Source organism: Zootoca vivipara, chromosome 3 (genome assembly GCF_965207765.1).
Source record: "Zootoca vivipara chromosome 3, rZooViv2.hap1.1, whole genome shotgun sequence".
Classification (NCBI taxonomy): domain Eukaryota; kingdom Metazoa; phylum Chordata; class Lepidosauria; order Squamata; family Lacertidae; genus Zootoca; species Zootoca vivipara.
The window spans coordinates 10418951-10441709 of NC_142586.1; the positions used below are offsets into that span (position 1 = coordinate 10418951).

Sequence of the window (22759 nt, forward strand, 5' to 3'; positions counted from 1 at the left end):
GGTTAGCGGAGTCTGTAACCTGAAGCATTTGTAACCTGAAGCATTTGTAACCCAAGGTACCACTGTAGTTAAGGAAATATAAAAAATTATTACAATGTGGAATAAGTGCTCAATGAACTGGAAGGAAGGAAATGTTACCGAATAGAAATAGAGGGGAGGGGACACAAGCCAATGGCCAGGATTCAAAGAACTTTAGATCTGATTTCCTAAATTTCCACTCCTAATTCTTTTTTTTTAAAAAAAAACACTGCTTTTTCAAAGGGAACATAAGAATCCAACCTCTATTAATAAGCAGCTCCCCTGCCTACATGCCCTCACCGGCAAAGCAGATTCCTAAGAGAAAACATTATTCCAGAGTTTTAAATGTTAGTCCGATGGGTGCCACTGATATTCAGCTAAGGCTTTAACTTCTTTGTTCATTTTTTGGGGGAAAGTGCTATAGCCCAGACCTCCTTGTTTCCATTGTGACATTTGTAAGTCTTCCAAAGATTTCCAATTTGGGGCAGCAAGTCGTTGGGCTGCTACTAGCCATTCTTCATGGCAAACTGAATTTGAAAATGAAGGCAGGACGAGGAAATTGTGGCTCTTCAGGTAACGGTTGAACTACAACTTACATCGGCCCTAGCCAATAGTGCCAAAAGTCAGGGATGATGGGAGTTGGGGCAAACTAGTGTACAGAATACGGAGCCAGATAGTCAATGGTTTGACTTGCTGAAGGCATTCCTTCCTATCTTTTTTCCCTAGCCAATCTGCCCGTGCATTCAGACCCCTTTGAGATGGCTCTGCTCTCAGCAACTTTAGGCAAGTGTTTGCTCTGTGGAACAGGAGAAGGGTCTCCTGCTGAAGGCATTCTGACCTCATATATGCCTTTACACATGATATGAGATCCTAAGCAGAGACCTGAAGGACCAACTGGCCTGCTTGGAGTTTACATAAGTAATCATTGTTTACTCTTGATTAGATCATGTTAATAATTGCTGCCCCAAAAGTGAGGCTTGCATCTGTAGCATTCTAATCCTTTTTATTGTTTTGAATGGATTGCCCCCCCCCCCAATAGTAGCATGTTCTACTGGGACCACCCCCATGTTTCTTGCAGTACTGGGGCCAATTGTTTGATCTTCAAAACAGCGAGCAGATCTGAAGCATGTACAAATGCAGCCTGGTCAAGGGAATGGGCTATCTACAAGGAAATTAACATGCTCAACAGTTCATGGGAGGCATGGACTGTTCAATGCAGATAGGAAAAAGCGATTATTCAGAATCAAAGACTATTGCAAGGCAATTTGGTTCTATATTACTCCCTAGAGACCACCAGCCTCTTCCTTTTCCATAACTGTGATAAACAGGGGTGGTGGTGGTGAGGAGGAACCATAAACCAGGGGGAGAATGTTGTCACTGCTGGGAACATCTGCAGTCAAGTCTGGTATTCATGGACTACCTAGAGTTCAGTGATCTTGAAAGATCTTAGCTGTTAAGGGGCTCAAGCTCCCTCCTACTAGATGGAAATAGTAGCATTTACTTTTTTTGTACTTCTCTCTGCAGGATGCCAAAGGGAGCCCCCATGAAGCAGGCTAATGGAGATATTCAACCCATTCATCTTAATAGTTTAAGACCTTGGAGCGACCTCCAAGTTAATTAACACAGGTGATGGCAAAAGCAATTATAATTTAGGATTACTGCGTGGTTAGGGATGAAGATGCCTTTGCATCTTCGGACATATTCACCCCCTCCCTTGTGATTTTTCTTTGGTCTTTGTTCATGTCCTCATATGATGGTTTGGACATTTTGGGAACAAGCAATGAGTTTGAATACTCTCCTCCTCCTCCTGCTTCTTCCATCCCTTGCCTGGTTTAACAGAATAACTGATTTATTTATTTTAAAACATTTCTATACCACTTTCCTTTTAAAAATAAATCCAAATTAAGTTTACTATTAAAATAATAATAGTTCTAATAATGAAACAATGTGTGGGAAAGCGCTGTCTTCAGTAACTTGTTCCCAAGTTGTTTAGATCTCTACAAGTTAATAATAGAACTTTAGACCTTGCTTGGTAGCCAGTGCATTTCTTTTAGCACAAAAGGATCTAAGGGTCTTAGTAGACCACAAACTTAACATAGGTCAACAGTGTGATGCAGCAGCAAAAAAAGCTAATGCTTCCCCCCCCAAAAAAATAATAAATCTGCAGAGCCAGAGGACAGCTGTCACAACCCACAGCCTGGGGACTTTGTAGTACATGGCTGGGGACTCAGATGAGAAAGAGGTTCGGGCTATTTCCAGGGAGGTGGGGTGGGAGGGAAGACTCACCAAAAACCCATTCATGTCTCTCCCAGCTGGAGGATATATGAACATAAAAACAGCCTGCTGTACCAGCCCAATGGCCCATCTAGTACAGCATCCTATTCTCAAAGTGGCTAACCAAATGCCTATGAGAAACTCACAAGCAGGACCTAAGCACAAGTCCATTCTCCTTTCCTGTGGCTTCCAGGAACTGGTAGTCAGAAGCATTACTGCCCACTAGCACTAGCCGCCCATCATATTTAGACTCAAGAGGATGCATTCCCTACAGTACCTCTGTCCCTCCAGCCTCAGTGAAGCCAAAGGCTACAAAATAAGGCAAGGGCCATTTAATCAAATAATTCGGCCAGCCAACTCCTCCAGGGAGGTGGAGGTAGTCTTCCACAATGGTCAACTAAGGAATGTTTGAATGTTTGTCTCTAGTGTCCCACAGAGACAACTTCCCTTGTAGATGTTTTAGCACGACTCCTTGGAGAAGACCAAGGTCTTGTTTTTACCTCTGCTTAACTCAGACTACTGACATGGACACTCTGTCTGCTCAAAAGTCCACAGAACTAGACAGCAGTTAAGAAAACAGGTTCTACTTTTTACAATCATGTATTTCACTATTTTTGACTTAATATTTGGTAGATAACATGTTTAAAATGCTTTTTACCTCTGGGTGAGCTCCCATTGCTCAGTCCCAGCTCCTGCCAACCTAGCAGTTCGAAAACATGTCAAAGTGCAAGTAGATAAATAGGTACTGCTCTTTGTACATGGGAGTCACTTTCCTATTTTTTTGTGCTGTAGCATTTAAGACACCAAAACTATATCCTTTCCTCCAACAACTGCATGGGAAAGACTTACAAGATTGGTCCTACCCACCTGACATTGATTTTACGGAAGCATTCTGGAGTGAAATCATGGTTCCCTTGGTGACACCCTGGAGTAGGTAGATTTTGAGGGCATTTAGGGGGCTGGAGGGGAAATAAAATCAAAAGGCAGATCTGTTGGGCATGTGGAAGTGTGTTGCATAAGTGAACCAGCAGTGTTGGATATTGTCCTCGCTAAATAATTCTAAAACAAAAGTTCTATATAGCATAAATTTAAGTTACATCTTAAGTTCTTCAGAAAAATGTGGAGGAGAGGGAAAATCTGGAGTGTACTGAATTCATGGATCAGAATTGAACTCTTGGATTTAAAACATAATAATCTTAGCTTTATTCAAGAAGAATTAGGAAATATTTTCTCTATTTCAAATAGTGTTGCCTAGATGGTATACGTTTAACCCCACACAGAAGATCAGTATCTTTAATTATATGGTAAGTCTATGGCAAGCAGACATTTCAGTTTAATAGGATCAGACTGCAGGAAAATGCAGCCGTGTCTGTAAAAAGCAAGTACAGAAATGCCTTCACTTCTACAAATAGGCAATGACAAATACACTGTACAAAAACGCCAATAAATTATTCAACTCTGATCTTTAAAAAAACCTCATATTTAAGGGAAGTGTTTTGACTCAGAAAGGTTGCTATCCAGCATTACATCAGCTCAAAAGAAAAAATTAATACAGAGTATTGCTTTCATTCTCTCCGCATATAATACGCTACTGCATCCACATCATTTTCAGACACTAATGGGGCAGAATGACCATTCCCAAAAGAGGTAAGCTAGAGGGGAAAAACACCACTGTAATTACATTTCAAGTTTTAAAAAAGAAGATAATTATCAAGTGGTGTGTGTGTGGGGGGGAATTCTTCCAATTCAAATAGTTACTGCAAGAGCAACCATTGTATATACTGATTCTCAATGCGTCAGTATCAAAATTGTCCTGACTGCCTATCACCACAAGACATAAAACAACAAACGGTAGTCAACAATGAATGATGAGTCCTGGATAGCTTATGTCAGCACTTGACACATTCTCAGAAACAACTAGCATTATCACCTCTGCACTGTCTGGCTTGCCTTACCTGTGTCCTTAAAATAGGAGGATTGCATAGCTGGTTATCAGTTATATGGTTTTATAACCGAAACGTAAGCATAAGCATTTGAAACAAGCCCACTGTGTTCAATAAGGTTTATTCCTAGGTAAATGTGCATAAAATGATAGCTACCTAGACCCTTCAAAAATTAACACAATTAAAAACACAATGGTTTTTACTTTTTTTGAACTGTTGCTTACTATCTCCACTGAATACTTGTGGAATGGTTATACTGAATCGCCGGATTTTAGCCACACAATCCATAGTGGACTCATCTTGCGAAGCTCAACTATATATCCCAGTGTACATCTGAGGCAAGCCAAATGCTTTAATTCAAGCAAATGTTTTTATGAATGCACGACACATTCACCAATTTTTATGATGTATCATATTGAGTTGAATTTGTCAAATACCTTGCTTCTTTAAATAATTAAAAGAGGAAAAACATAGGTACGCAATCACCCTTGGATCCTTATTCCGAGTCACACATTCAGCTATTTAAAAGAGATGCTATAAATATATACCCAACAATTATTTTAAATAAGTGAAAGCATGTGTCCCTCAAAATGCACTTCATTTTTAAAGGGTAAGCCACTTTTTAAAATTAGTTGAATTGACAAAGGATGTTGTCCGGCTCAAAAATCGACGCAATAAAAATTAGGACTTAGCACAAGAGTGCGGGAACAGCAGTTAATGTCCGTGGATACAAATTCTCCATTGCACCTGCCCTCCACTGTGCAAAAGAACATCAGCCTGCCACTGATTATGTGTTTCTGACATGATTTATCACCTACTATTCTTTAAACTTGATAAAGCAAATTAATCTTTGATTGCAGAAGCCACTAGAGGTTGTCATTAGTCATGTAGTTTGGTGAGGCTGCATGCGTTTCATTTACCAGTCACAGAAAAATGAAAGCCCAGCAGCCATCACTGGCTACTTTCAACCTTTTTCTTGGAGAAATGACCCAAGAATTTATGGTATTTTCAATGACAGCTTCAGAGCTGCCCTACATAAGTGGTAATTACTCCTTAATGTCGTTTCTAAAAACAATGCCAATGCACTTACCCTTTGGACAGAATATTCCAACAATGTAATTTGTATTAAAATTAAATATTCTTTTAAATGGGAGCAGGTCTGCAAAACCAGGCAATTAATGTCTTTTGGACATTCCAAGTCACTTATAGCTGTAGTAACCCAGAGCAAATAGAAATAATATTGTAAAATAAGGCTTTCTAACTATAAGTTGTTTTTTAATTTAAAAAATCTGGTAAAATTTAATACATTTTAGCTAGGAGGCCTTTGACTTATCCATCAAAAATGCCACAATCCAGGTCATGCTTGACAAGTAAGCCCCTTTCACTTGAAAAGCCTGCAGATTTTTCAAATTATCGTTCAACTGCCCAAAGACAAATCTTCTCTCCCTCTCTTCTCACCCCCTTCCACAATATAGTCCAGCCTTTCTCTATGCCTACAACAGGCATCCCCAAACTGCGGCCCTCCAGATGTTTTGGCCTACAACTCCCATGATCCCTAGCTAACAGGACCAGTGGTCGGGGAAGATGGGAAGTGTTGTCCAAAACATCTGGAGGGCCGAAGTTTGGGGATGCCTGTCCTAATGCTTCGAAGAAAAATGCTGGTATGAACCACAAGTATCCAAGGGTTTTGTCACAAGAAGAAAATCTAGGGGAAAGGTGGGACATAGAGACAGTTGCCATGAAAGCTGTTAAACACCTTAATACTTTCTTTAGTTTTAAAAGTCATGGTCATTCTGAGAAGAGTGGCCCTGTCCATATTCTTTTGTGCAAGTGATCCAAGGTCACAGAATCACTGGGCTGAGATGGATCAAGAAGTCATTTCATTAACACCCCTTATTTAACATCAGTCAGGAATCTCCATGTCCTTAAACCATTTACATGAACCCCCAAACTCCCAGATGCACTGCTACTACGAATGTATAATCCAACATTTCAGATGGATCTCTTATATAAATGAGAAACAGAAGCTGAAGGTTAATAACTTCCTAAGGGATGCAACCAGGGGCGCCAATAAGATTTTCAAGGTCCAATACATTGTATGTGGATTGGGCGTTCCAGCCCACTAAGATTTGTGTAAGATTTGCACAAGTGGGTGTCATTTGCTAACATGTCCTCCTCTGTAGGTGCCGAGGAGGGCCCAAAAATAAATCAGTGGCCATACATGTAATCAAATGTCTGACAGACAGAATGTGAACAAGGGAAACTTTCCCCATAATTTCCATATTAGAAAAGAACCTGTTGAATTTCTGCATGGCACATTAACAGTTAAAGCCACAAGGCTAGAATCCCACATTCTAGGAAGACTAGAAACCTTTTTTTTAAAAAAAAGTAAGCTGGGGGGCCCTGGTACATCAACATCCTCTGTACCGACCTCTCGGCAGCCCTAGATACAACTACGAAGCACAGGTCGGAACTGGGCCCAAGAGTTCAAGAATGACTTGCCGGAGAGTAAGTGTTTCCTGCTCTATGAGTCTGATTCCAACTGGTTCAGAATAGTGCACTTTAATTCAATTAAGTTTTACTCAGAGTAGACATCCTGATATTATTGACCCAAACTCAGTAATGTTCATTAATTTCAGTGGGTCTACTCTGAGCAAAACTAACTGCATACCACTTCCATAGGCCAACAAGCATTCAATACAACTGCCGGCCACAGGTAACCCACAGGTTAATTAGTTTACTTCGTTGTAGTCTTTAATATAAAAATTACGAAGAGTCAAGTCTCATGGGTTGCAGATGGAGAAGATGGATTTTAAATATCACACACACAGGGCTGAGTTAAATCACGGATGTAAATCAAGTTCCTCTGTGTTCTTGGTGCCTTGTGAAAATGCATTTATTCACTCTGCTTTTGTGGATTACCAATAACTTGTCTCGAGGGACTGTCTGGCTACGGTGTCTATTTCTTGGGTTTTGGACTGCAATCCAAATCGGCCACCGCCGAGACTCTGTGGACTGGGACAGAGCGACCTGTGTATCCACAGCATGGCATTCACAGCAGAAAGATGGGGCAGGCAGATTGGGCCCAATCCTCATACCAGCTACAGGCAGGCACAGGAGCTGGAGCCAGATCAGGTCCAATGCTGGCTAAAGCCAGCTGGAGAGCAGCCCAAGATCCAGTGGATCCCAGGTCAACTCAGCCCTGCCTCACCCCAGCCATTGGAACACCCCATGTTGTGGTTATCCACTGGGTTCTGAAAGCGGGTAGACTGCCAGGAGAACTCCTGCTTGCCGCATGTTCAGTGGGTGAGCCAAAAGAAGCAAACAGAGGGATGCTTCCACTCAATCCACCCCCAGACCCAGCATGTCAGGGTTGGGGCTACAGCCTCAGCCTGTTAAATTATTGTAATGTGCTTTTATTTGTTTTAATGTGGGGTGGTGGATTTTTTTAAAAAAAATTTTTTTAACCATCTTGGGATTTATAGGAAAAGTGATATATAAATGTTTTTTTATTTTTTATTTTAAAAAAACAACGCTTAGAAAGTAAGTTGCCTAGAGGGAAGCACAAGTTCCGGGTGCAAAATCTACTTGTACAACAATCTCACATAAGTTCCTTAAAAACAAATCTGCCAGCCATGCAAAAACTCTCTTTGCACTCCACATATCATTCCCCAACGTCTAAATTCACATGTGAAGCTGCTCCTCAGTCACAATTAATGTAGGAAGAGAACAAAGCTTGACACAACCTCCATTGCCAGCTTGACAAGCAGAACAAAAGGTCTACAAATTGCTGAAAGACATTAAAAACCCTTTAGAGATCAAGTCATATGCACACCTTATTTTAGGCATACCTGTACTGTATTACAGTACTTTACAATGATATTAAGCCTTAAATACAGAATGCTGTAGAATACAAAAAAAGATGAAAGCAGGAAAGTATTTTTTAAAAAGAAAACTAGCTTTGTCCCTGAACAATAATCACAAACCTCAGCATATTTTGCAGACTCCCCAGAGAATTACAAATGCACACGTTATTTATTTATTTATATCAGATTCCAGTAAGGAAGATGCTCTCAAGAAAGTTGAAATCATTGCATAATGCTGTATATTTTTTCCTGTTGCTCTATGGATAATTATATGTTTGCTTAAAACCCTACAACAACAATAATAAACACACACACACACACACACACACACACACACAACACATGCGCAGTATTTGGGTTCGATTAAGAAACTATAAATTTCATCTATTGAACATTAGCAAAAATTACATGTGTTTATCATCTCGATTATTCTCAGATTAATAGAGATAAATGACAAGACATAACCAGCAGCAGCTCTGCAACTTAATCATTGCATCTGAGCTATAGGAAGCACTTAATTACTCTCATTTTCTAGGCTGAATCTAATGAGAAGGCATTAGCCAAATGAAAAGAATGCAGTGCAAACAAACAAAATAGTTACACCATCATTAAAGAGAAACTCTGACAGTGCAGGTGACAGCGTATGCTGCATAAATTACCATAATGTTCTAAATGCTGAGCTGTCAGAATGCTAACACAGTGATCACATACCCTGGGAATCTCAGCACTATAGCTGTCAGAAACAGGTATCATAAATCACCTCTCTCGACTGTATTGCTCATTACTACAGCTATCTTTATACATGTTTTCCAGCACTCTTCTATACAGAGATAAAGGGAATGCTCCTCTATGAGACAGTTTGCTCTGGCGGACATTATATACAATCGTTGCTTTTAAATGGAGACTTTTTTTCATTATAATGAATTTAAATGTCTTATTAATGCTCACAGTCCTTTACTTCAACATGCAAAACCCATACAATGCAGAAACAGCAGATTACCCTGTCATATAGCTGCCGCGCTGGTAAAAAATAATGATATACCAAGCTTGTCCTTAAAATTATTATTTGTAAGTGCTTGGGTTGCTAGAAATTGTAGGCATGGAGACACATTGGGGAACAAAATCACAGCAATACATGACAAAGTATCAATGTCAGAATTACCAGTACACACATCAAGTGCAAGGGTGGTGGTGGTGGTAATTGCATACAGTGCCCTAGATTGCATTGAAAAGGAGCACTGGTCAATGTACCCTGTTTCTCCGAAATTAAGACAAACCCATAAAATAAGCCGTAGCAGGATTTCTAAGCATTTGTGCAATATAAGCCATACCCCAAAAACAAGACATAGTGATAGGCGCTGTTCTGGAGGGCGCCAAGGAAGAGGCTAGGCTGGACATGTAATTAAAAATAAGAGCAGTGACTTCTGCCAAGGTTGTCCTCTGCCTCGGCCAGGGGTCCGCAGGGCACAGAGTCCACGCTGCTGGCCTGGGCGGCAGAGGCAGCCTCCCCGTCACCGCCACTTCCTCCTGCTCGGCTCTTGGCCATCTCAGCGGTTGACTCAGCGGGAAGGAAGGGGCGTAACACAGAGGCATCCGTGTCTTCGGATTGGTTTAGCGCGGGGACTGACTGAGCGGGTGGCAGGGTCCGCAAGGTTCATGGGCCAGATTAACGAGCCCAGTGGGCCGCATCCGGCTCCCGGGTCTTAGTTTGCCAACCCCTGAGCTAGTACAACAGGGTTCCTCCCCTCCTACCCCCATACCTTCCCAAATCCACTCTGGAAGATCATGAGAACCCCCATAATAGCAGGAAGGGAGAGTGGGGATCATTCCATTTGGAAGCAGAAAGCTGATGGAACAATCAGAAGAGTGTGATGTTCAATTCTTCCCTATATGTCACAGCTTCCTTTAGTCAAAATCCCCGGAACTCACAGGCCTAGGGTAGAACCATCCATGTACAGAAAGTTTTTGACTACAAAATGCTCCCCTAACCTGAAATGCAAGGCAATATGGGTTCATCTGAGGGGACCAGCCCTGCTTACCGCACCCCAAAGCGTTTAAAAGGCTGCAGAAAAGGGCAACTGCAATAATCAATGAGGTGCAGCAACTGCACTTGAGGAAAAGATGCAAATTTACAGGGGGGGGGGAGAGGTGCATAAAAAATAATGAATGGTGTAAAGAAAGTGGATCAGGGGTAGGTTTCTCCCTCTCTCGTAGTTAATAGAATCTGGAGTAATCCAATCAAACTGAGTAAGGGTGGCGGCTGCCAATTTGGACAGATTTAAAAGGGGATTAGACAAATTAATGGAGGATAAGGCTAGAGTGGCCCATAGAATGGATATATTATCTCCAGTATCGGAAGCGATGTGCATCTGAATAGCAGTTACTAGGGAACACTCGAGTGGGAGAGCGCTTTGAGCTCAAGCCCTGCTAGGGAGCTTCCCAGAGGAATGTTGTTGGCTGGACTAGATGGGCATTTGGTCTGATCCAAATTTGGTCTGATCCAAATGGTCTGTTTATGTCCCAAAATAGAGTAGCAAACCTCACTCCCTAACACCACCACTGCATCACACAATGAGTGATGGGCTTGGTGCCAGGGTGGATAAAAATCAATGATTTAAATAAATAAATATCAGATTTTTAAAAATTATTATTTAAAGTGGATTTTTAAAATAAAATGCTTTGGGGGAAAAATTCTTTTTAAATATAGTTTTCTATTTAAGTTACATTATAGCCCAAAGGCTATTCATCAGGAAATAAGGATTTATTTTAAGTTTTTCATGTGTGCTAAAACTCAGTCTAAGTTTTTTTAATTGTTTAACTACATCAGTTAACAAAAATGGATACATATGCTACAATGTTATTGATTTAGTTAAATAAATGGTTTAAATTGTTATTTAGGAAATGATTATTTTCTTTCTAAACCTCTAAACTTATTAAACCTCACAATAATTTCATTATTATCGGTCTATTTATTTCTAATACATAGATCATACATAAACCAAGATCATGGCCACTGGTCCCATCACCTCCTGGCATATAGAAGGGGAAGAAATGGAGGTAGTGAGAGATTTTACTTTCTTGGGCTCCTTGATCACTGCAGATGGTGACAGAAGTCACGAAATTAAAAGACGCCTGCTTCTTGGGAGAAAAGCAATGACAAACCTAGACAGCATCTTAAAAAGCAGAGACATCACCTTGCCTACAAAGGTCCGTATAGTTAAAGCTATGGTTTTCCCAGTAGTGATGTACGGAAGTGAGAGCTGGACCATAAAGAAGGCTGATCGCTGAAGAATTGATGCTTTTGAATTATGGTGCTGGAAGAGACTCTTGAGAGTCCCATGGACTGCAGGAAGATCAAACCTATCCATTCTGAAGGAAATCAGCCCTGAGTGCTCACTGGAAGGACAGATCGTGAAGCTGAGGCTCCAATACTTTGGCCACCTCATGAGAAGAGAAGACTCCCTGGAAAAGACCCTGATGTTGGGAAAGATTGAGGGCACTAGGAGAAGGGGACGACAGAGGACGAGATGGTTGGACAGTGTTCTCGAAGCTACAAACATGAGTTTGACCAAACTGCGGGAGGCAGTGCAAGACAGGAGTGCCTGGCGTGCTCTGGTCCATGGGGTCACGAAGAGTCGGACACGACTAAACAACTAAACAACAACAATGTATTTCTAATACCGGTAGTATAACCAGTAATTTTTGATATAACTGTAAAAACTACTCTGAAAATGTATCATTCCAAAAATGAAACCTTCGCCTGGTTGTAAATATTAAGATTATACCAGCAAGAGTCTTTCTGTAAAAAAGAAAGAAAAAAGATTTAAATAAAGTCTTACGGACTAGTGATTTAAATCAATTCATCCTGCAGCCAATCGGAAGCCGCAGAGGTCATGTCAGACGTTCGGGTTCCAAAGAATGTTCAGAAACCGGAACAATCACTTCCGGGTTTCGATCGTCTGGGAGCCGAAATGTTCGACTCCCAAGGCGTTTGAAAACCAAGGTATGGCTGTATATTTTTACTTCGAAACTATGACCCAAAGAGAAGGACAGTACTGTAGTCTGCTCTAGCTTCCTTGCCCAGCTTCTTAACTCACTTGTTATCTTTGCTTCCTGCTTTGTCACAGGGATAGAGATGTTTTGCCAGCTGGGTTGCCCCTGGTGCTTGTGGAGCGGGATCCTGTGCTAAATTCTTCTAAATATATAGCCTTGGTTCCCAGACAACTCTGGGATCTTCCTGGGATAAATGGATCCAAATGTTAGAAAGCTCATTCTGTGCTACAAAACTGTACAGTGACACCAGGAAGTGTATTATTATCACTATTACCGTACTATATTGCCCTATACCCAGCAATCTCAGGGCAGTATTCTCCTTTTGCACGATGCTCCACAACAAGTATATGACATCTTTACCATTCTTCAACACACAGGGTTGATTAAGATTATTCCAAAGTAAAAGAAGCATTGACAAAGTATTTCCCCCCTAAAGAAAAACATTGATTTCGACGTCTATGAATGCCACTGGGTCAGAAAGGAGCAAAGGGAATAAACGGCTAAGTTTCCATGCAGTCATGTTTCTGCTTCTCTTGAATTCAAGCACAAAGAGGGTGAAACTCCATGGATGTCTTTCTTCGTGGCTCGGCCATGCAAATACGGGCAAAGACAGAGCTGTCCCTCCTTACGTCTAAAAAACAACCCACCCTAACACCAACTTTAAAATGAATTTGTTACACACATGCAAATCAATCCTGACTTCTTTTCAGTCCCATTCCAAAATGGCGGTTGTCAGAAGTGGTCATAAGGGGTATCCATATCTAACAGCAACCAAAGAGAGAGAATGACCTCCCATATGGGGGGGGGCGGAGAACCACCCATATTTGTGTTCCAATTTAGGTCTAATACAATATGGCTTTCATGGGGAGGGATGCGCTGGACTGATTCATCACAGGTACACTCTGTTGAAAGTAGCCATGTGGTGATCTTGAGGAATGTGGAATTATTTATAATTTCTACTTCTTAAAATTGCCACAAACACACAGTGAAACCAAGCAGAAGTGCCACTCCCCCCCCCCCCCGGATCCGAAATTTGAGTCCATGCTTAAAAACTGGTAAGAAGAAGCTCCAAACAACTAAATATCCTCCTGGATAGCAATATCAAAAAAATCCAATCCTCTGAAAAAAGGAAAAGGAAAAAAAAGAAGACCAGCCATAAACTGGGAAAGCATGATAGTAGTAAGGAATTTACTTATCCCAGGAGTTTTAGTATTTTATTTTACTTTTTGGCAAAAATTACAATCCACATCTCTTCACAAGAGCTCTTTTAGCACAACAATGAATTGACTGCAATTGCAATTGATAATGTATACTAATTGGCTATTCTATTACAAAGCAAGGTTCAAAAGGTTAATTATAACTTGATCACCAGTTTATCTTGGAAACATGAAGCCAATTTCTATATGCCTATAAAATGAAGATGTACTGCATGCATTATAGTACACTGACAAATGATTGGGTCCTTTAACATCAATGTAACAGGCATTAACATTTGCTCTGCCAGTAAAACTGTCAGCTCTTTTTAATTCTGAAGATATATAAAAGTGCTGCAAATGCTTTGGTTTTCATTTTATTAAATTCATGGACCAAGAGTGCCAAAGTCAAGCAAAAATGTGTTGTCCAGTTAAACCCAGAATTAGAGAAACCATGGAGGTAAATTACAGGTAGGTAGCCGTGTTGGTCTGAGTCGAAGCAAAATAAAAAAATTCCTTCAGTAGCACCTTAAAGACCAACTAAGTTTATATTTTGGTATGAGCTTTCGTGTGCATGCACACTTCTTCAGATACACCGTGGCTACTTCGTGTATCTGAAGAAGTGTGCATGCACACGAAAGCTCATACCAAAATATAAACTTAGTTGGTCTTTAAGGTGCTACTGAAGGAATTTTTTTATTTTGCATGGAGGTAAAGAAGCTGAAAGGATGTGATTATTTGTCAGAGTGCAATGAATGCAAACAGTATATAACCACAACTGATTCCATGTTTCCATGATAAGCTACTCAATGGTCAAGCCATAGTTAACGGACATTAGTACAATGAGAGATATGCACAAAACAGTTCCTCACCATATATACATATGCTGAATACAAGGTAATGTAACGGAAGTCTTCCCAACCTCCCTGCTGAAGCCCCCAGTACCACCAGAAAAGACTCTCCACATTGGTGGGGTGGCGGCAGCGGAGGTGGGGCTTACTAAACATCATGGGCCAAGGTGTATGGGCTGTAGTAGTAAGGGGGGATCTCCTAAAATCTTTTGCTCTGCTAGCACAGGATTATTCTGCCCAATTTGAGGCAATCCCCTTTCTCTCACTGCAGCACCACACATCATATCCCACAATGTTAGTAACTCCCTGTCCCCCCCCTGAGAGGCTTTTCAGGATGCCATGCGCTGCTGGGGAGTGGGGAGAGAAAATTCCTGATGTGTGCTTGTCTTCTGCTTACACGTTGTATATCCCCAACGACAACCATTTTGCAAAAGGCAAAATAGCCAAAGATTGTTTAAACAATTCTTGCCATTCTCCCTTGCTGCCCTTCTATGCACAATGCTTCCTCTCTAAACTTGTACACTCCATTCCTCCTAATCGCTCCTCAAAATCCAGCTTTGTATGGCCCTTGGCTTATTATTTTAATATCCATTCCCAGCTACAGCCAAGCTTTAAGTAGGCAGAGCAGCATTTGCACACATTCTTCTTCTTCCACTGCCTCTCCCTCTCCCTCTGTTGTTTTACCACTGTCTATATAGACTATAAATTCATTAGGATCAGGGAAATCTATGTTGTCTATGTCACTCTGCAAGATACCATGCTTGCTGACAGTGAAATATAAATAATAATGACACACCAATATGACTTTTTGCATCCCTGGCTATTGCACATTGCAGACCAAAACGTTAATGGAGTTACAGTGTGGGGGAACATTACTGGTTGCATACAGAGTATCATATTTTGCAAGGGAACCGAAGCACATGAACTTCAGTTCTCTCTGATGATCTTCCGGATGAGAGTTTATTTTGGAATTGGTGCTGCCCATGCATGCAAGATTTTAGCATCTTCCACACAACATTGTCAACATTATTATTTAATCTGTATTTCTCTTAGCCCTTTATATATCCACAGTCATGTATGGAAGCTTAGGAGCATATATTGGTGGCTGGGTGGTTTATCGTGTTTCAGTGAGTGGGCACCATTTCCACACCCCTTCATTCATTTGCTCCTCACCTGAGCACAACTCAGCCATTCTGTTTCCAGCAGCCAACCAACATAAGTTGGCAGTGCATGCTTGTTAAAATTTGCTTTTGCTTGTAATTGATCATTTGAATGTATCTTTTATGGTTGTTGTTTTTAATAAACAGCTTATAAGTTTTATTTACAGTTAAGAGGTTGAAACGTTTTGTTAAATGCAATAAAAAATGCCGAAGGCATGTCTGAATTTCAACAATCTAGATCAGAGGAGCAGTTCTCTCAAGATCTTCACACAGTGCATATGCTTGCTTGGTTGCTTAATTTATTTCCCCACCCTTCCTCCAAAGGAGCCATGGGCAGCAAACGCATCAATACTAAAAAAATACTATCAAAATTTCTAAAAACAGTTAAACGTTGATTACCTCAGAGACTTTAATACTTTGTAATATTTTCAATGGACTTTCAGGATTTCGTTGCTGTCATGTTTTTTTGGGGTGTGTGTGTGTGTGTGTGAACTAACCCCAAGGGTAAGCACAGCAGCATTGACCCAACCTCATGGTGGTCAGAATCTATAGCTAATGCCTTTTTGCTCTCTACAAAGAGTTAGACCAGGGGCCCGCAAACTTAGGCCCGGGGGCCAGATGCGGCCCAATCGCCTTCTAAATCCGGCCCATGGACGGTCCGGGAATCAGCATGTTTTTACATGAGTAGATGTGTCCTTTTATTTAAAATGCATCTCTGGGTTATTTGTGGGGCATAGGAATTGGTTCATATTTTTTTTCAAAATATAGTTCGGCCCCCCACAAGGTCTGAGGGACAGTGGACCGGCCCCCTGCTGAAAAAGTTTGCTGACCCCTGAGTTAGACAATCCAACTCCACTCTGCTAATCTGCCCCACAAGAATGCTGTGGTACAAGCCAAGGACGCATCTCTGCATCCTTGTTACTTCTGCACAACTGATGGCAAGACTGCCACCTCTGGAAATTCTCAACCCACAGAGCTACTATTTATCTAGCTGTAAATAATAGGGATTTATTCCCACTCCAAAAGGAAGGTACTCACTGTAGCTAACAAATCAAGCATTGGAAGATGAATAGCCTTGTGCTGCTATACTACTTTGCACCTCTTCCGTATGGCAAAGTTTGTATAAAAACAACACATGCCGCATGAGAGTAGGGCATTGTTAGGGTCCAAACTGTCTTAACGCCTCAACAGGAGACAAACTCTGCATCTCCTCGGATCAAAAGCCTAATGTTATTTTGCTACTGCATGAGCCCCAAAAGATATAAAATATTACACGCTACACTTGATCTTAGCCAAAAGGCCGAGAAGCGATTCGAAGTAGGTTCGCAGGGATGGCAGAAGGAGACAGGATCTGCCCATGCAATACCCATCTGGTTGAAACTTTAGCTCATATGGTCCTTAAATGCAAAATGTATGACGATATTCGCCAGCAATACCTGGACCAACTATGTATTCCAAAATGGAAACCGGAGATAGAGGTTATACGCTTCCTATTACAGGGGAGAGACCAGGAACGTACCAAGACTGTAGCCAAGTTTCTCTATTTGATCTTTTGCCGCTCAAGCTACCGGTATACTACAGGATCCTGCCCCTATTGGAGACCCACAGAGGTGAAATAGATTGCTGGCCTTCTCCCCCTTTTGGCAAGTGACTGTACTGATAAGTTGGCGACGTGATTGTACTGGACTATGTGTTTTAAATGTTTGAAAATGATGCCAATAAAGGTTTTGATTGATGTAAAATATTTTTAAAGGGGAGGGGAGCTAAGGGCAAGCATAGATTGATTCACAAGAAATTAGGAAGAATTGCCATAAATAGGTCCCAGTACTAGGCATGGCACGTGGCTTTGAGAAATTAAAACATTTTCCATTCAGCTTGAAAATAATTCTAGCTAAGCAGTAATAAGAATCAGAGTCCAAGTATTGCAACATTAATCAAAAGTGACTTTGTACTAGGCATCTAAGGAATAATTTTAATTAGAAGTACTGTATGTGTGGAATACTTAGGTATTAGCATAGAGTTGCTCCCATTCCAATGACAAATGGGTAAAAGGTCCATTTGCAAAACACACATTAAATCTTTCATTTTTATTCAAAGCATACAGCTGTATACAGATACAAACAAATCCACTGAAGTCTTTGAAGCCCCCAATTACTGTTTAATAGCAAGCATGCTTAGTCTGAAATAATCATATACTTGGCAATTTCAAAAATGAATTCAGTATCGGCTAATACATAAGGAACCAGCAGAGCATGCGAATGACGATGTAAATCAATGCAGGAATACTCAAGTCTGAATGTAGTTGTTTGTGGATACATTACTAAATTCTGCATCAGCTTAGTGTCTAATAAATCATTCATGGAAACGGAATATATATTTATGTGTTGTTATTTGGCAATTCAAAACCTGTGCCTTTTTAAAAAGACTGCTGATTCAATTACTCCAGAACTATTACCTTTAGTTATTAAATGATGTTGACAACTGTCACTTTAGCAAAGCTCTCGCTGACCTTAAGGAAACCTGACTGAGGAGCGATGGGAGGAGGGGACGGGAAAGAAAGCATTTCACCAAAGGAACGAAAACCGCCAATTTCTCCATTTATGTTTTACAAAGGAAGTGCCTACCGATACAACAATTAAGGAGTTTATGAAGGCCTGCATCAGGGTCCTCCCCCCCCCTTGAAGGACTAAATTGCAAAACATCAACTGCATTACCCCAATAAGTCCCACACTACATCATCACTGTAATAAATGATGAAGTGCTGCATGCAGAGTGTTCTATTTGGAGCAATGATTCATTGTGCTCAGGGAAAAAAAAATTGCTGACACTTTCTCGAAGACATTTCCCGTAAAAGGTTGAAGTCCTTAAGCAGCAAAAAACAAAAAAACAAAAAACACCAGCGTCCATCATCTTTAAACCCTATTGATTTCTGGAGAAGATTTAAAAGGCTGTTTACTTATTTCCCATCATTTTTGTCAGTGCTGTAACAGTTCTCTTCCCACTGAATAAACCTCTCACGATCCTCCTGGTGATTAAGGTCAGACAAAATGTCAAACTCCTAATGCTAAGTGCTTTCACATTAAAAATTAATATCAAATCACCAAGTAAAATCCAAACAAGATCTCCAACATGTAAACAGTACACAATATGGATAATACTGACCATTAGAGGGGGGGGGAGAAAGCAGGATAATGCATACACGAGAAGCACACTTGGCAACGAGAACTTAACCTTTCGCTCTTGCATTCTTGCAACCCGAGTTATTGGGGTATGGTTGACACAGGCCTTTTAAAAAGTGTTTCTGGAATTAAAGTTGGAAGCCCTCTCCCATATTCATACCGAATCTGTTTACCGGTTTGTCTGGACCGAGGCAGTTTGTTTTCATTTCATTCCGAGAGTTTTGAGCCATCAAAAAATCAGCATGCAGTTCTCAAGCATTATTCTCGGAGACACTGCATTTATCAGAGGCTGTAAATGGATGCACTTTTCTTTCTTTTTTTCTTAAGAGAAGCACAACATAGCGTTTCTCCATAAAAGCAAGGATGGCACCCCCTACTTATGTTTATTCGCCTCACATACATACACATGTATTATCTAGATGTAAAAGAACAGAAATATTCTCAAGGGCTGCATATTTATGTCAAATGCACAGTAACACACCAAAACAAATTTGCCCATATTTCACCTGTTCCTCTGTATTTTTTATATGACAATCCTTGGCTAGCCCAAACTTTGCACCCCAAACAAAACTACAGATGCAATCCATGTGCACCAGAGGCATGGCAAATACTTTTGATGTTTCCACCCTATCTTCTGCTTACCCAGGCTCATAGGCACAGGCAGCATAATAGGATGTTATTTATACATTTTATTTAAAACATCCGCACCCCGCCTTTCAATTTTAGCCAAACCACCACAAGGTGGCTTCCAGACAGAACAAATTATAATAAAAATATTAATTCTCAATGCAAAAAAAAATAATCAATAAAAAGGGCATAAGGAACAATAACTACTATCGTAAAACTGCATAGCAGAAAATCAATAGCAGAAATAAAGATTTCATCATTTTATTCTGCTGTATATGTAGGGCTAGTCAAAACAAATACCTCCAATGGAGAGGGCAAAGAGGAGGGATAAGGGTTTTGTTGGGGGGGGGAGATAACTATGCCCTCCCAAAAAAAGAAAAAGGGGGGGAGGGAATAGTACATTCCTTTATAATACTGAGAAACAAAAAGAAATGGCAAGAGTTACAAGTTGCAGTATTGCAATCACTATCAAATGCCCTCACTTTACTAGACAGAAGGTCAGATGAAGACCTTTTATGTGAGACTCACCTAGTGAGCCCAAGCCCTGCACTAGGACTTTTGCTTGTGCAACAGTCCCGCACTTTCCCCTGCGCTCCTCCCCAAATTGGCCTGGTGTGTGTGGCGGGGAACCCCCAGAACAGTGCACAGGAAGAGGAAAGGGGGAAATCATTCAATATGGCATGCTGCAATGCTGACAAGACATTCAGCATAGCGCACCACTAAATCCCACACTTAAGACCAGCTTTCTGACGTTTATGAGCAGGAGGCGCCCAAGAGCAACCTCCCTCAAATTCATGGTAATTCAAAGACAGAGAATGAAGACATGAGAACCAGAATTGCTAGACAGTGTTACCGGTATTTAAACATTTGATCAATAACAGCAGCCTGTAGCAAGGTGTGACTCCATAACCACCTGGTTGCAAAGGATGCAGTAGTAGGTAGGGAATTCAGCTCTGAAATTTTTCAACTTGAAGCAAGTTTTCAAGATTTGAAAAGGAACAAGATATTCAGTGGTCTTGCATGGTTCTTTGGATGACTATCAGCAGCAGAATACAAAATAAAATGTTTCATTAATTACATTGTAGGATCCAGCTTTTTCTTGTAAAATTGGTGCTTCTTTTTTTAACACTTCAGTCTTTGTCCTCCCTTGGCAAACGTCATAATGCTGCATATAAGCAGTAAGAAACAATCTCAGTTCTTAAGCAGACAAGTGTTGTTTTTAATTGTTGTACAACCATTAACTGTACAAGCTTTGTAGTGTGCGTTGTATACATGCCCTTTACCTTCTTTACTTTTGCAGCAATTGCTGCAAAATGCAAAATGACTTTCCAAGTGCGGCCCATCCCCTCAAAATGCACACAGGAAATCAAGATTTCTTTCTTCTAAAATGCTCCCTAATTGAATAAAAGTTAGTGCAACCTTAAATACAGCTACAGCTTTAACACCATTTAGTCTAGACATCTTTGATGGAGTATTAGTGTTATAATGTCAAGCAGCTGGCCATTAGTGGGTATTATGAAGCTATTTAATACACGTGCAGAACCAAAGTAACATGATAATGGGTGTATTATTCATTAGTAACTGGAGACCTTTAGCCAATGCTCTCACTGGTTCGTCAAACTCCTGCCCACCTTTCAAGCCCCAGAAGAAGCTATGCTGTCAATGCTATTGCCAAGAGCTCTGTCCAAGCAGCTAGAACATTTGTACACATTGTCATGAGATTATAGATTCAGGATGGATGCTGCAAAGGGGGTTTGAGTGCTTCTAAGCAACAGGCCATTTTTAGTCCGCTATACTGATTTCCTACAAGCAAATCTTGACTGCACCATTATTACAGCTATGTAAATATTAAAGTATCTGCTTGGTACAATCTATTGTCTTACACAGGTTACATACATACATACATGCATATGCAGATACATATACATATATGTAGCACATTGATTTGGAAATTGCAAAACACACAGTCACCGCCATTCCAACAGAGTCTGCTTGGCTACTGCCACCTTTCTTGGTCACTGCCATTTAAAATGTGCCCTGCATGCTGGCATAATCCATAGCAGAGGAAGGGGGCTGCAGGGCACCCTCCAGCAGGTAGGCCCAGCACTGCCTGAAAAGACAGCTCGGGGTATGCCATGAGACATGGGTGGTGCACGGCCTGCAGGGTGCTCCAGCTGCCACCTCCCTGCTGGCTGTCCTCCAACGGGCCAAGCCCTGCCCAAAAAAGCAGCGCTGGGCACACCGCAGATGTGCCGCATGCCGGCCTGCTGAGCGCTCCAGCTGTTGCATTCCTCCTGGCCACAAGCAGTCCAAGCACTGCCGGAAAAAGCAGCGTGGGTTGTGCCGACAGGATGGCACCTCGAAGGGACACCCAGGAGGGGCGCAGCTGGCATGCGCCAGCCTGCAAGTTTCCCTCTTGAGTCCTGGGCATGCATACCCCCTTCCCCCACGGTGCAGGCAGAGGTTGCTATGCCAGTGTGCATAATATATCTTTAACCTGCTGTTCAGGAGGTTGGAAGCAGTGGAGAGACAGCAGGTGCAGGGCTGCCATATTTTGAAGAGCAAAAAAGAGGACACATTTGCTGACTTCAATTTTAACTGTGGCAACTCTACCCATGAAAAAGAGGACATATGGCAACCATCAGGTTCAACCAGGTCACTACTACCTGACCCACCAGGTCACAGGTGGGGAACTGGATCGGGCCAGATTGCTTCTCTCACCCTCTCCATCCCAAGTGTGACAGGTGTGCAAAGCCAGTGACCTTCCATCACAATTATGTCATGTAACCTCCACCACACCCAGCAGAGTTCTTCGAAAGCTGATTTCTGGGCACCTGGCAATCAGCTGTCTGTTGGGGCTTCAGAATCCCCTTTTAAAATGCTTTCTCACCCAGTGCTTTGCATAGGGACTGTAGGCCAGTGGTGCATGCAACACCCCTTTTGCCTAAGCCAAGCTTTTATATTGCATATGATATTAGATGTACGACAGGTAGGGGTGGCTTGGCAGGGCAGATGAGGAAGTCTGGAGGGCCTAATCTGCTATGCCGGCCAGGTGTTCCCCATCCCTGTCTTAGGGAGAGTTTAAGATTGCAATCCAAGACTGCAAGTGTAAGCCCTGAAAACGCAGTGAAACATTCTCCAAAGATTACAATGCCAGAAAAAAAGCAGACACCTACTGGTTTTTCTCAGCCTTTTCACTTACATTCCCAGATGTTTGCTCAGGAATAAAACTATCTGTCTGGGTTATAATGATTGGACTCATTTGCCACAAACTTTCTGACACCCTGGAAATGTCCAAATAAAGACAAGACATGAGGTACTGCTTTAACGTCTGAAACCTTCCCATTTGTCCCAGGCAATGCTCTCCATTTCCATGATTAAACTGGACCTGGAGACCCTTTCAAGACAGTATGTAGCTAGGCAGTGTCTTGTATAAAAAAATGGGTGCAAACTGATATCCTTAAGAAGGAACTCTATAATAAATATTTTTCAAGTAATAGAAGAATCAGAACACATGACGTGAAAATAGCAAACCACAGAATTATTGAAGCTGATGTAGTTTGTAATTACTTGGCTAGAGTGCTATTACAATGCA

At 41.3% G+C, this 22759-nt stretch overlaps 1 protein-coding gene and 1 pseudogene across 5 annotated transcripts in view; both read right to left on the reverse strand.

The window, feature by feature from the left end:
- The window catches only part of RANBP17 (RAN binding protein 17), a 163844-nt gene that overhangs the window by 79795 nt on the left and 61290 nt on the right, over nucleotides 1-22759 (reverse strand). The gene's annotated exons all lie outside the window — the stretch shown is intronic.
- Nucleotides 16505-16670, reverse strand: LOC148686159 (U2 spliceosomal RNA; annotated as a pseudogene).